The sequence below is a fragment of the Rhipicephalus microplus genome, chromosome 6 (assembly GCF_043290135.1).
Source record: "Rhipicephalus microplus isolate Deutch F79 chromosome 6, USDA_Rmic, whole genome shotgun sequence".
Classification (NCBI taxonomy): Eukaryota; Metazoa; Arthropoda; class Arachnida; order Ixodida; family Ixodidae; genus Rhipicephalus; species Rhipicephalus microplus.
In genome coordinates, this window is record NC_134705.1 from 68075440 (window position 1) to 68090313 (window position 14874).

General features: G+C 43.5%; 1 long non-coding RNA gene across 1 annotated transcript; it reads left to right on the plus strand.

Moving 5' to 3' along the window:
- Positions 1–2170: 2170 nt before the first annotated feature.
- On the plus strand, positions 2171–13888 carry LOC119168107 (uncharacterized). Its single transcript, XR_005109426.2, has 2 exons — positions 2171–2305; positions 13748–13888. It is a non-coding gene; the product is annotated as an uncharacterized LOC119168107 (long non-coding RNA).
- Positions 13889–14874: the final 986 nt, after the last annotated feature.

Consider the following 14874-nt stretch of genomic DNA (forward strand, 5'->3'; position numbering starts at 1 on the left):
AACTCTCTTCTCGAAGAAGACGCCATTCTTTCAAATTACCTAGATTGTTTTGCGAAAGCAGATGTCAATTTCATTTTCAACCATAACCCAGTTAGTGAAATGAAAATGTCTGAATATCATTTCAATTCGACATACATGTTTAACCCCAAAGTGTACTGCATGGTAGTGGCCCTGCCATGGTGGCCTAGTGGATAAGGTACGCGGTTTATGACCCGCAGGTCGTGGGATTGAATCTCAGCTGCTGTGGCTGCATTTTCGTTGGAGGCGAAAATGCTGTTAGCCCATGTGCTAAGACGTTGGTGCACAGTAAAAACCCCCAGTTGTCCAAAATTATGAAGCGTTTCAAGAAGGAGTCTCTCATAATCGTATGGTCGTTTTCGGACGCAAATTTTTGCATATCAATCAATCAATAGTAATGAGTGTTGGGCTAGTTGGTAAGGCAGCATTTCTCGTTGCATCGCGAGAAAAACAAAGACGTGAGACGGACAGAACACCGGGGAGTGCTGACTCGCAACTGAAAAGCTTTAATTGAAGAACGCATAAACGTGAGAGCAATAAAAAAAAAACGTATCAACTGTGCGCAGAAGTTTTAAAAGTGAACACACAATTGTCCTTTTTGTGCTGTTCCGTCTCCCTCAGTCGAGCGCTTTATTTAAAAATAAACTGATATTCTGTGTCTAGTTGTATCGAAGTAAGAAATGCTCTACATAGTGTCATAGCGACAATTTTTGTTTCATTGTTTAAAGCAGTCAAAACAACAAAATGCCTTGCTGTCTTTCAAAACAATTTTTAAAGTGAATATTGCGTTCGGACGAGAGTTAGCCTATTCAAAGCAATATTATCAAAACGTTTCTACAGCCTAAGTAACCTTCACCTATTCTGGAACCTCCAACCTGGTAAGTTGAAAAACTTGCATAGTGAAATTGGGGTGAAACTATCTTATCGGTGGGCACATATAGGGCGCAGAAAAGGTCAAAAAGTGACGGAAGAGCAGAAGATTCCTTGCCATAACGTCAAATCACCGTGTTAGCAGAGAAGCGTGTGTGAGTCCGGGATTCGGTCCTGGTGAAGGCCGCTTGTGGAGCCCCGCTGACCGCTTTGGCTCAGCAGGCCTGGTCTAGCGTCCCAGTGTGTGAAGTCATGGCTCACACGGCCAAATTTGTGCGTTTTTTATGAATGTATGTGTGCCTAAATAATCCATTATACTTGAGAAATACGCCACAGCGTGCCGGTTAAAGGCGCATTATGACGTGTTTTCTGGACGTATCATTAAATCTCGCGACGTGTGACAAATCATAAGGTGCCGACTAAATTATTTTCCATCATAATTGTACAGGTGAGATGAAGCACCAAGGTGTCAATAAAAGTTGCTAGGGTGGAACCTTGCACTGATATGATGACTATAGCCCATTTTTTTAGTTTATAGCCATCAAGCTGAAAAAAGCGTAAATGGCACTGTACAAGCGTATATTTTCCACCCAAATATATAAGCGGAATCAGCGTACTTTACTCCACGCACGCGTAAGCTTTGCGTCTTGATCACCTACTGGCCTTACTATTTCAACCTCACGAATATTACTGGTAAACTTTCTTCATTATAAAAGGCGCCCGTAATACAGGCAATATTGACGCCGATGACATTGTTCCTCTGCCTGCGGTATAATATTGATGCACTACGAGAGCTGGTGCAAATAGAAAATTAGGTCATTTTTATAAAAAAATATTTACTCGCTAAAAAAATAAGCATTAAGTCGACTATTATGGCACACCATGGTCTAGCGAAAACGTATTGATGCTTGAATAACAGTGCACTATTGTACATTGTTATTCAACGTAAGAGGATATACAAGCATCAAGCTTCCGCTCAAGTAAAAACTTTTTGGACCATGACTGCATAGAGGAGATATTTTTATCATACTTCACTTCACGTACAATGAGATATGTTTATCAGTTGTTAGCCTCATGCTGCGAAAGTCGAGGCTATGCATATAACACAGGCTGTTTCAGTGCTAATATAACTACCAGCAAAAAACTAGGCAGCATTATTAAAATTTTCTAATTATGAACTACACTTCGAGATTAACTGTTGTGGCATGTGTTGCCATGCTTATATTTCTTTTTCCTGCAGTACCAAAACGAGATCCCTGCAATAGCAGTTCAACTGGATTTTTCGTGTGGGCATGTACAATACGACCGCCGCTGCACAGACAAAGTGCTATCAACAATGACACAGCTGTGTTCAAGCGTGGATACGGAAATAGGCCAACAATTTCTCAAGGTCCGACTAAGAAAACGTCTGTTCAAGGTTTGATAAACGCTTTCAATAAAGCTCGAAGCTTAAGCTCTCATGCATTCGTCGTGGCCCGAGCATAATAATGATAGATTTTGGGAACAGATAAACAACACGCGCATCCTAACTTCTTTCTTTTGATACGCCTGCAGTAGAGCACAATTCTAATGCAAATGAGTTTTTCGGAGACCCGCAGAGTGGCGGAAGAGCTAAGAAAAGGAAACTAGACAAGTATCAATTTCTGGAACAAAGCCGCAAGAAAATATGTACAGATTTCACAGAACAAGAGCCTCTTACATGCCTAAAAATTTGTCCTGGTCTTGGGGTCGAACCCCGGACCAACGCCTTTGCGGAGCGGTCACTCTGGCGTTTTCTAGAGTCATCGTGCCCCAAACAGGTAGTAGTCTATTTTTTTTTATTTCTTAGCCCTTCAGCCACCTTACGTGTCTCCGCAGAGCTCATTTACTTGTATCCAGACGCCGTTGTCGATGAATTCGCCCTCGCAGTGCCATTCGCTAGCTTCGTGGTTACCTCAATACGTAGAGTGACCACCCTGAAAAGGCGTTAGTGCCAGGTTCAATCCCCAGACCAAGGCGCATTCTTCGGCAATCAGGTGGTTTTTCTTTTTGAGGAATTCGAGCAGAAGTTCACATGGCTTTGTACCACGAAAGAGTGCTTCTTTATTTTTCCTTTCTCAGAATACGATTGTTTTAGATGAGATGACAGATGGAAAGCATGAGCGTGTTTCTGTAAGACTATGCTTTCTACACATGTTCACGTGTTGCCACTTTAAGGCATTGATACAAGTGTTAGCGTTTGATGTTCCCTAACCATGATATGAGAACGAAAGACGCCGTATAGTGGATGGCATGGGAAGCTTCGATCCCCTTAAGCACCTTAACGTGTACCTACACTGAATGACAAATCAACCCTAGCGTTGTATCTCCTGCGCAGGATTCCCAAGATAGGTTTAGTTTGATAACACCACTGTAATTGTCAGTACTTAATTTCATGGAATATTTTTAAAGATTTGCTGGTGAAATACTTGTTCACCTTTATGGATAGCTATTTTTAAAAGTTTGATTTGCGTGATGAAATCACTAATTCTCAGTGCAAGCCCTTCATTATCGAAGCCACTGCAGTATTATGAACTTCCACAAATTTTACAGCAAAAGCTGGTATAAAATCGCAAGGGATGGTTTTGGTGCCGCATTTTCGCCGGTATCTGTAACAACTATCTCAACATATAAGACAAAAAAGCTCTAATAAATGAATATTGAGGGCAGAAGGGGAATCGCGCCTAGCTCCTCTGCGTGGCAGCCAAATACTCTGTCAATTAGCTACACCGTTTCTATATAGCATGGAATGAACACCAGTATATCAGAGTTCGTTGCAAACTCACTTTATCCACGCTTCCTGTCGGGTGAAAAAGTGCCTTAACATGCATAGTAACGCGTCTCAGAGGAGTGAAGTAACGACCTGATATCACACACTGTGAATTGCGTAACTGGTGGGCCGTTGACCGCCCCAACTCATTACAAAAACCTCAGGCATATTTCTTCAACGTCGTCATGACAGCAAGAACTGAGTGCTGTGCCTGTATGTTCCTTATTCGCTGTTAGGTCTTTTTACACCGCTAAATATATATTATTCATGAACGAACTCGCCCAAGCAACAGTTTTAGTTTAGTGCACATATTGATTTTCAATCAGGTGTGTAGCGGTTACCTCGTTTTTGCGAAAAAATGAGGAATAATAGCATAAAGGACGCTTTCCTACACCACAGAAATTATGACGGTGTATGGCATTATGAGTACCATTCGAGTACACTTGCAGATGTAGCCCCAGGAGTGCTTAAAAGGGCTTTGAAAAAGGCTACTTTTTTAGCTTTCGCTGTGGCCTTGCTGTGCGTTTTGCGCCGGCTTGGCGATTTTTTGGCTCCCTTGTTATCGTAGCGAAAAATTCTCAACATATATTTCCTAGACGTAAACATAGAGCTTGGGATTCATTTCTTGCATAATACAATTTAAAGATAGAGATAAATATTCAGGTGAGTGAAAAATTTTGGATACAGTATTGTAAACAGCCAACTTATTTCATGAGCCATATTCTGACCACGTGATTGTATAATTTTCAACGGATTGTTTTACATGCAGTTAAGTAAAGTACACCATTACCTTTACCATTATTCCTCAGTCGAAAGTTGTCAGAATTTGCGCTGTCACTTTCTGATCTCTGAACATCGTAAACACAATGCTACCACCGAAATAAGCTTCCCGCAAACTATGTGACAGATTAACACGTTGTATTTGTGTCTGCGTGTACAGAGTGATGGAGAGAACAACGTCAGTGCACAGTGGCTGCTGCTGTGACAGGAGCAAAACTTTCAAAGCTGCCCTACGCTACTTGACGCAGACGTAACTATAAATTGCACATGAAAGTATCAGAAATCAGAGTGTCTCGAGTCAGTATTTCAGCCTATACAGCGGAACTTTTGAGCTTCTCGTTCTGTGGTTACGTGATCACCAAAAAAGGGGGATCATTAAGCTTTGCCTTTTACGCATGATCGCGATATTTTGTCCAATGTGCGTAGTTCAGAAACCTAGTGCATAGTTTTGATCTATCATGCTAGTTGTTAAGTGTTAAATATGCAGTACTACAATCAACTCGAAAAAGGGGAAAGTGGCTTAGGTCAGTCATGCTTACGCATATGGCTGCATTCTGTTAATGGGTGGTGTAAGACCGCTGTCAGAACAGAGTATATGGCAGTATTAGTTTCTCTTTGTTTGTTTTGTGCGGTAAACTTGGGGAGGCATGCCAGTTGATGTGCTGCACTTGCTTCGGCACGCAAAATTGCTTTGACAGCTTACAGTCAGTGTACGACCGGTTAGGCACTGACAGTAGACACCATGGTGCCTGTACGGCGCCACGCAAAGTGCTGGGGTGGCTTATATTATCGACTACTTCTGGTTTCTGTTAACCCTGGACAAAGGAGTCAATCCCCACGTACGCGACAAGGGGGAAGCGATGGAAACGTCATTGTGACGACCCCCTGATTGCCTCACGGCACATTCGGCCTGCACATGAAGTAGCCTCTTTCGGGATCCAGTGCAGCAGTATGACCGTCGTTCGCCTAACAGCCCAGCCATTTGCAGTTTGCGCGCCTAAAAGTCGCCGCCGAGTCACGGCGGTGTGCGGTGCGAAAACGTGGAATTACCGACGACTTTCCGTCACTGTCCGGCGTGCTTCAGGTAGCTCTCGAAAGCGAGCAAGCTTGCGACACGTGAAACGTGTCGCAAGCTCGCTCGCTTTCGTAGGCGCCCAGTTAGCACCTTTGACGAATGCTCTCGCACTAGCATGCCTTCGGCTCTTTCTGCGCTAAACATTTCAGGTTGGTTCGACAAAACCACTGCGACAAAAATTAGTGGAACAAGCTCGTAATTAAAACTGCGGGCAGAGAGCGAGCGGTTTCACTTACAGCGCACAGGGGAGAGGCGGATTACTGTTCCCCAGGCAATAAGTTGACGTGTTACAAGGGATATCTTTCTTGTGGCCATGAATACCAGAACGCGTAGCTTTAGGTTAAATAGGTGCGTGCCCGCTGAGCACGCCTTTGTTACTACGACCTTAGTTTATCTTTGTGTATTTGTATTTTTGTGATGAGTTATTTGGGGTGGGGGCTTGAGCCCTCACAAGTGCTCGAAAGTGGAATCCTCATGGTAGATTGTCGCTTTTCTTAGTGCACTGTCCTATCACAAAACGAACAAGTGACCATTCACCGACAGCGGTGTAAAGGCAGAGCACCGAGGCAATACGAAGTGGCTTCGGTGTTCCGCCAAACGTTCCGAACATGGTCTAAAGTGTTAGGTACCATCTTCTCTGCAAACTCCCGCAGGGTCACCCTAGAGACTGTTCATTTCCGGAGTGCTTTTTTGTCACATTTATGTATGTGACTATGTATATTTGTAACAGTCTGCAAACACAATTTTTTTATAAGCCTTGCTAGAACTTCTCCAGTGTTTTTCCTTCTTCGAGCGACCAGCAAGTGCATAGCTGCTATTTCCATGGAGGCAGTACGTTACTTCCTCTCAAATTGCTATACCACTTCCGTTGCAGCGTCTCGGGAGCTGAGTGGGGAGTTTTTTTCCAGCTTTCAGAGAACCCGACTTTTACTCTACTTCACCCAATATTGTTCTTGTTATTGCCGATTTGGCCAATCCTCTTCACTTCTGCGTTTCTTGAAAATTAGGTTACCTTTTCAAGAATACGGTCATCCTTTTCAGCTTGGAATAATAAATGAAGCCCCACTCAAAATTGGAAGTGGGTTTCACAGAACTTTACTGTCACAATCCGCCTCTCAATTTTTATTTACGAAGGTCTGGTCATGTGCAATCTCTTCTTTGCTTTTGTTATCAACAGCCTGAGACATCGGTTATTGTTTACTTAGTTGTCGACGTTTTACAAGGCATTGGATAGAAAATTCGGCAGATCGCACGTGCTTTGGGAACTGGTGTTATGCGAAGCATGTGGATGGAAGGGGACTGTGTTTCGAATTTCCATTGTGCGACAGGTTTTTATATGACACAAAATATATTTCAAAATATTGCATGCACAGACATATATTCAGCATCTGCAGATATTATTATAACTGCTTGTTTTCACTTGTGGAACAATACCAACAGGAACATGAGTACTAGAAACACCAGTAGCAAGAAACTGATATGAAGCGCCGGCCCTCACGAGGATGTTAGCCCTGCACACTGCTAATGGATTCAACTTCAACAGATGGCACCAAAATACAACTGATCTTATCCTTACGTGACGGCTGTATGATAAGAGCATACATGTAATGCTTGAAAAAATGGGATATCAAGCACTGCGATACAAATAGACGTTTCCAAGAACATCAGGGTCTATTTGCAAAGTAGTTCTGAGACCTGGCACCGCTCTGTGGTGGAATAATTCATTGCTACGCAGCATGCTGGCGTTTGAGTCTTGCTGAGACCCTATTATACATTCTTTGCTTTCGTCGGGTGAACGCTGCCGATGTCAGCTTTTTCCTGAATCTCTCGCATTAAAGTTGCCTGTGTGTGTTCTCACCCTTCCTGAGTAGATACATAGTGTCAATCACCTGAGGTACATACCGCATACCAGTTGAACATAAACGCCCGTGAGTACATGCCTATTTCTGGCGGTGAGGGTTTGACGACATACGCGACGGGATTGTGACATTCAAGTGTGGACCAGCGCATTATATTTGTCAAACCATCTTACCCTCCCATACTAATCTCGGTTCAGGCAAAGTTAGGCATGTGATCAGAAGAGCACGCAGACGTAAACAGCTATATAGGTAGATATATTGATTGATGTAATAGTACACTGCACTAGGCTGGGGTGTCAGCCATCTTCCCCATTTCTAACACTTTCTTCCTCTTCGTCTCCCTCCAACCCTGCCTAACGTCCACGTACACTTCCCTTCTGAGAAGACACATCCCTCCTTGGGTGATACATGAAGACGTATTCAATGGTCGCAAACACCAGTACACCGTCATCGTCGGTGTAATAAACCATTTTGAGAACGCCATGTTGCACTGCGATCTGCACCACGCGATAAGGTCCCATGTACACCTGCTTTGAGCCGGGAAGACCATTTCTTCAGTTGTATCTGAGCTATCCGCGTGCCGTAGCGGCGGTCAAAATTTCTCTTCATACTTTCCCAGAATCGCTGGTAGGCTTCCGAAGTTTTTGGTTTTTCGCACAATCGCAGGTGGTCTGCAATGCAAAGTTCTTGATCAGCAGGAAGCACTGGTACCTTTCTGAAAGCTGCAAAATATAGACTACAGCCGATGCTCGCAGTGTGCGACCGATTGTGATGAGCAACAGCTGCCTCGAAGCAGCACTTCTATCCACCCTGAAAACCTGCACACATTGAAATGAACTGCTTCAAATCCCAATGATTCTTTCAGCCATGCCATTTCCTGCAAGATGGTGCGGAGCGTAGCGTCGCAATACAACTCCTCGTTCCTTCGCCCAATCTTGCAAACGCGGACTGAGAAACGCCGGTCCATTATCTGATATTACTAGTTTTGTGTTCTTGAACATCTCTCGACTCGAATGAGCAATCACACTATTTGCGTCTTCCCTTCCCAGCCGTGCAGCCATATTATTGTGCGCTGGTCTATTGCCACAAGGAAAGACTGCGTTTTTTTTACTCCTGCTGCCTTCTTCTTGAGCTCTGCGAAATCCAGATGAATGACGTTTAATTGTACGGTGGAATGTTGAGGTAAAACCATCTAGTCTGTTCTCTGAGGGTACTTGGTTTTGTGAACTTGACATTGATGATAAGACTGAGCATACCGTTGAACGTCCTATTTCATGTTTTTTCACTGGAAACGCTAACGAATCTTGTGATATCTGCTCTAAAAGCCGCCATGTCCACCTGATTGCGGGGACTCGTAATAGAGATCCGAAATTCGAGGCACCATTGTTTCTGGGACTGTGAACTTTCCGTTGTGGAACTTAAGTTCTTCAGTTTCATCCCAAAACAACGTTGCGTTGACATTTTCCTGATCAGGAATTACCGTCAGTCTTGAAAGCGAATCTACGTCTTTGAGGTGTTCTCCAGGCCTGTGGTGAACCACGAAAGTAAACTGGTGCAGTTCACTCGCCCACCTAGCATTTTTTCCTCGATGTTCAGCGAGGTTAAGAATATACGTTAAGGCTTGGTGACCCGTAAAGAGCGTGATGCTCCTGCCATCCAGGTAAGGTCTAAAATAGCGTACGGTCATTAAGACTGTCAAGGCTTCCTTCTCTGTAGTCGTGTTGTTCAGTTGCGTTTTCGAAAAGGTGTACGAATAGTACCCGACTACCCTCTGTTGGTGGCTCCGTGGAGAGTCGATATCTCTCTGGTAAAGCACTGCGCCTGTGCCATAATAAGAAGCATCGGTGTTCAGTTCAAAGGGCAACCTGAAGTCTGGACGAGTCAGGACCGTATCGAACGAAATGATGTTCACAAGGCTGTGATAAACAGATTCACATTCTGCTGTCCACTGAAATGACATATTCTTCTTAGTCATTTCTGTGAGGCATTTGAGTTTCATCGCATAATCTCTAATGAATGGTCGGAAATGCCCTGCAAGACCCAGAAATACCCACAAAGAGTGCAACTCATATGGATTCTCCATTTTTGCGATTTGTTCGACTGATTCCCATTTTGTTGTCTTGGATTGGCCATCAAATACTCTTCCAGAAAACACCACTTTACTTTGGAAAAACTCACTCTTCTTGTCAATAATTTTGAGCTCGACGTCAGAAACTACTTGAATTACACTAGCCAGATGGTTTGAGTGCTCTTCCTCGTTGTGGGAGCATATTATTATATCGTTTATATAGACGTTACAAAACTGCCCGAGAAACGGTCGCAAGACGTCGTTCATCATTTTCTGGAACCAAACGGGCGAGTTCTTCTATACATATGGAAGCCGGTTATACTCATAGATGTCAAAGGGCGTGATGAAGGCAGACTATTTCTTGCACTCTCCAAAAATCGGAACTTGCCAAAATCCTTTATATACGTCAGTGCGCGAGAAAACTGTGCAGCCACCCGTGTCATCTATGATAGAGTCTAAACGTGGCAAAGGAAACGAAAAAAGCTCAGTCTGCTTATTAATGTGTCTGTAGTCCGTGCAGAGTTGAAGACTTTCTATTTCCTTTGGTGCAATGGTGAAGGGTGAAGCGAACGTAGACGTAGATGGACGGATGATCTGCGCACCCAACATGTTTTAAATCTCGTTCTGAAGCCACATTCTCTTTTCTCGTGACATATTATGGTTTTTTTCCTCACCACCGTCGCATCACTAAGCCGGAATGGTACCTCAAACTTTGTAGTTGCCGTAGGATATCCTTTCAAGCACAGCGATTTTGGGTAAAACGTCCTAACATCTTCACCTGATGATGGCTTCCGCGGAGTGCTTGAAGGCGAAACTACGGCGTTGATAGTGCGGCGCTTTTTATCTGTGGTAATTTCTCCTGTCCAGTAGATATTAGGGCTATGTGCACTGATGACTGGATGTGAAAGCAGTAATTTATACGGCACTCCCTCGAGTACCAGTGCTTGCGCAGGGACAGTGTTGCCAAGACAAGATATGGCTATAAAAGTCCATTTATCGTAAACATCTCGTCTTCCATCGTATCCGTGTAGTTCTACTGGTTTTCCCTGCTTTACTTTCGCGCTCTAAACAATATTTGCGTTAATAACAATGGCGTTTGCTCCGCTGTCAGCTAACGCACTCCGTTCCTTTCCATCCACAAAAACAGATCTGTACCATAGACTTGTATGAGACAAATAAACAGCTTCTCTTGATGTTGTCGGGTGGAAGCCGATACCCTCTCTATTTAGTTTTTTGTTACGTCATCTAGCTCTTCGCCATGGTCTGAGCTTCCCTGTTCGGTCAAAAATAATATCGGTGTTGCAGTGGGTCTCTGGCTTACTAGTGGGCGTCGTTCCTCAGCTCGTGTGGCCCCGGTATTCCTTGCAGCGGGTGTCATGGGTTGACGCTGGGTTTCTATGTCCTGGAGGTAGAGGTTTCGCATTCCCTGACGAAGTTCTCGACCCTCTTGGGTCCTCGCATTTGTATTTGCTTCTGGAGGTCCGAACTTAAACCATGGATGATAAGCGGAACAACAGACGTCTCAGGCAAAGATGCGTCCGCCAGCTGTAGCAAGCGCCGTTTTCATAAAATTAGCTGAGTTCAGATCCAGACCTGTATTTGAACGTGATTGCTTTGTCCCATAGCAACACCTTGTTCTCGCTGAAGGAGCTCAGAAAGCTTGCTTTCCACTCCATCCATGGTTTGTTGCTGTGAGCGTTGACACGCCATTCGTACCAACTCTTGGCTTTGCCCGATAGGAATAGTCTCATGTTTTTCACTTTATCTTCGTCGCTCTGCCAGTAGTTTTCATTGCATCATACTCGTAAAACGTTAGCCAGGACTCGGGACTACTAGGCTCTCCGTCAAACATGTCGTGCTTCAAGTGTTCGCTACTCGGTGTGCTTAATCTTTCCGTCGCGTTTACAAGCAAGCGCAATAAATAATTTTGCTGCCTTTTCTGTTCTTGGTGCAGCTCAAGAAACTTGCTGATCAGCTCGACAGAACTGTCAGGCGAAGCAGTGTTAGCAGGCTTCGCACCATTTCTTACTGGAGCTAGCACAAAATTCTCATAGTCCTTAAGTTTCATGTTGATCCTCACCGTCCTTTTAGCAAGTAAATGGCCTGAAGTGAGCTGCATTTTAGTGATTTTATAAGAAACGAATGCGTCAGTGCTCACTGCTTCCGGAAGAGCTGGTTCCTCTTCATCTTGAGGCGTTGCAGTCAAGATCTGGATGCCACTTCGTTGATTTGGTCCAATGGTGAAGTCCACCCACATCTTGAATGTCCACACAGAAAACATACGCGGCTGCGCCAATTTGCAATGCTACACAGTACTAGGCTGGGGTGTCAGCCATCTTCTTTATTTCCAACACCTTCTTTTTCTTCGTCTCCCTCCAACCCTGACTAACGTCCACGTACAATTGATAGATGGAGTGACAGACAGATAGACGCGCAGACACACGCCAAAAGTTCTTGCAGTGCGGGAAGAAATGCTTCGCATGCTTGGCATGCATTGAGAAATGTGAATGAGAAAATAAGCATTGAAAAATAATTTTCCTTGCGGCTTCTCCTATGGGCCAAAACAAAAGCGACCTCTGCCTAGAATTCTGGGGAGTTCCTGGACACACACAAAACTTACTTGCTAGCTCATTCCGAATGAATATATTTTACTTTGAAATTCTCATTTATTTTTTTATTTCAAATATCAGTTGTTTACTTACTATGTTTGTAGGTAACCCTGACTGTTCAATTTTATACTCCCGGGATGGCGGAATAACTACTTTTTCTTCATTAAAATTTCAATATACTTTTCACCATGATTATAACCGCCAGTGTAATGGCCAATTAAGAGGTGGAATACGAGAATAAAATTGGCTACGAACATAAGCATTCGTACAAGCAAGCAAAAAAATGCGTCTCTAACGGTGAACTTGGGGCTGGTTGGTTGGACACATCACAGGGCGTGGAAAATCAAGGCAGTAAAAATACACATACAATCACTCGTTGCGCTGAAAGTAGATCTTGGCTGGTTGTATAATTGGCGCTACGTGTATTTGCATGCGTGCATTTAAAGGCCTGGTCTTTTACACTCTTTTTTTTAAAAGAAATACTCACAAATTGAGATGAACCAACAGAGCCTAAGGCTAAACTAAAGAAGGTAAAGGAGAGAGATGAAAACTAGAAAAAAAAACAAGAAACGAGTTATATATATAGAAAAAAAAGAACACAAGAATCAAAAATTGTTAGAAGGATGGAGAAATGGGCAGCAATAAATAAAGAGAAAGAAACAAGGCGATGAAAGGGAAAAATCAGTGAGATACATAGAAACACAGGGAGGAAAACTGGCAGCTGTGTCATGTATGAGTAAAAGCGATAAAGAATGGGATGCGAATGATTATGCGGCTTGTCCTTCTTCTGGCTGTCATGATAGTGGTAGGGTGGAAAGCTGGTTGGGAGAGGGTTTGTGGCGGTCGGTGGAGGAAATGACTAAGCGAGTGAGTTGAAAGGCGTGCGCGAGCTTGCCGTCGCGCTTGCGCTGCCGTTTCACCCCCTTTTTTCAGCGAGCTTGCCCTGAGCGAGAAGCTTCACCGGTGGCGGTGACGAAGTGCGGGCCGAAGGAGCTTCGCTCCTAGAAAAGGTACAGACAAATAGGGATAGCCACCAACTGGTGCGAAGCTGCCTTAATCTTTTTTTCTCTTTTTTTATGCGCAGCCTGATGAGACACACGTAAGCGAAATAGTTTTACCATTATTCAATTTCGTGAAATATGCTATCACCTTCATCGATTCATTAGTCCATAGGTTTTTTGTAGCTAAAAGAGGCTGTAATCGAATAAATATACGTATACAATTTCCTGTAACATTTAATCGCGTGCGAAGTGATCTTGATATCGTTTTCATCATGCGCAATACTTTTAAAAAAACGTGACATTCAAGAAAGAAGCTTCAGGGTAAGATTCAGAAAGTGCTGGTCATAGTGACGGGAACAAAAACAGTAAACATCACGATATCTCCTCCCCGTGTCCTTTGAGTCTGTCACATGTCCCGTTATTCTCATTACCAACCGGTGTTAGTTTCCATCTGATCTACCGTTCTCTATTGTCGTGTTAGGCACCTCAGTTCACACATACAGGGTGGCTCAAGAAGTTCCCAGGCCACTATTTTATGCATTTCTACAAGAGCGTCCCCTGGGAACTTTTGACCCCCCGCCCTGTGCAAATATGCGTCTTTACTAGTTGCGAAATGTTTGAAATAGCCGCTAATGCCCTAATTAGAATTTCATAAACAGAAACCTTTTATCACCTGCAGGAGCTGCCGGGATGTCTGAAAAAAAAACGAAGCCATTCACCCTATAGAAGCCCTTGCAGGATTGGCATGAGACTTTAAAATTTGTGTTCACTGTCTATCTGAAAATGTCGCAACACAGGTAATAAATGGCGTTCCAAGGCATTTTCGTGCTGTAACATTTGCATATTGTTATTTTAACAGGTCATAATTACTCCTGCAAGACGACAAAAATTTTTCATGGCGAAATTTTTAGTAGTGCCTGTAGTTTACGCTGTCTTTAGGAAATTTCTAAGTATACCGTATTATAGATTGAATAAACAAATGCATATGAAACGAAGTGCTCTTCGCTTTTGTAGCATTGTTCTTTTTTTGTCAGCAATCTTCGAGGTCTGTTTGACATGACCAGAAAAGAATAAGGTGCCTTAGCGCATACACTTTTTATTTTACAAAATGACCACACCACCTGTTTCTGACAACAAATTATGCCAAGATCCGGCGGAACGCCACCATGTTTCCGCCCCGACTCATGCGTGGCCTACACTGAGGGGCTGCTAGGATGTTCCTCGAGGACACCGTTGTGGCTTAAACTCGTCATGTCTTTTTAAAAAAACTCTTGACTCACTGACTGTAGAATCTATGGATATACAAGCTATGTACCTGTGGTATGTACCTTTGCCTGTATGCTCTTGTACCTGTACTACATGCTTATGTCAGGTACAAGCGCATGCAAATGTTGATTGGTTGTTCCTCAGAGTCCTGACGCACCCCACCACGGGGGATCGGCCATGAAACGGATGGTGCCTCATTTGTGAGGTGCAGTTGTTTTACCAGCCGGATTATTTAGATAACGATGTTTAAACAAAAAACCAATTGGTAAACGATAGATTAGAAATAAACTCTAGGTAATACAAATGACGAACAGGCTAATATGATTTGAAATAAAGTGAATTTATGCATCAGCCTAACATTCTAATTGTTTTGTTCTTTTTAGAAAATCGCATACGGCCTAGCAAACACTCCTGTGGCTTAATGCTCTTTCAGTTGCTTCAAAAGAGAGGATCACCGGAAGGGATAAATTTAGAGCCAACCTACGGAGAGCTTCTTCTAACAGTCTCTTCCTTTGTTTTGTGTATAACCTACATGTTAAG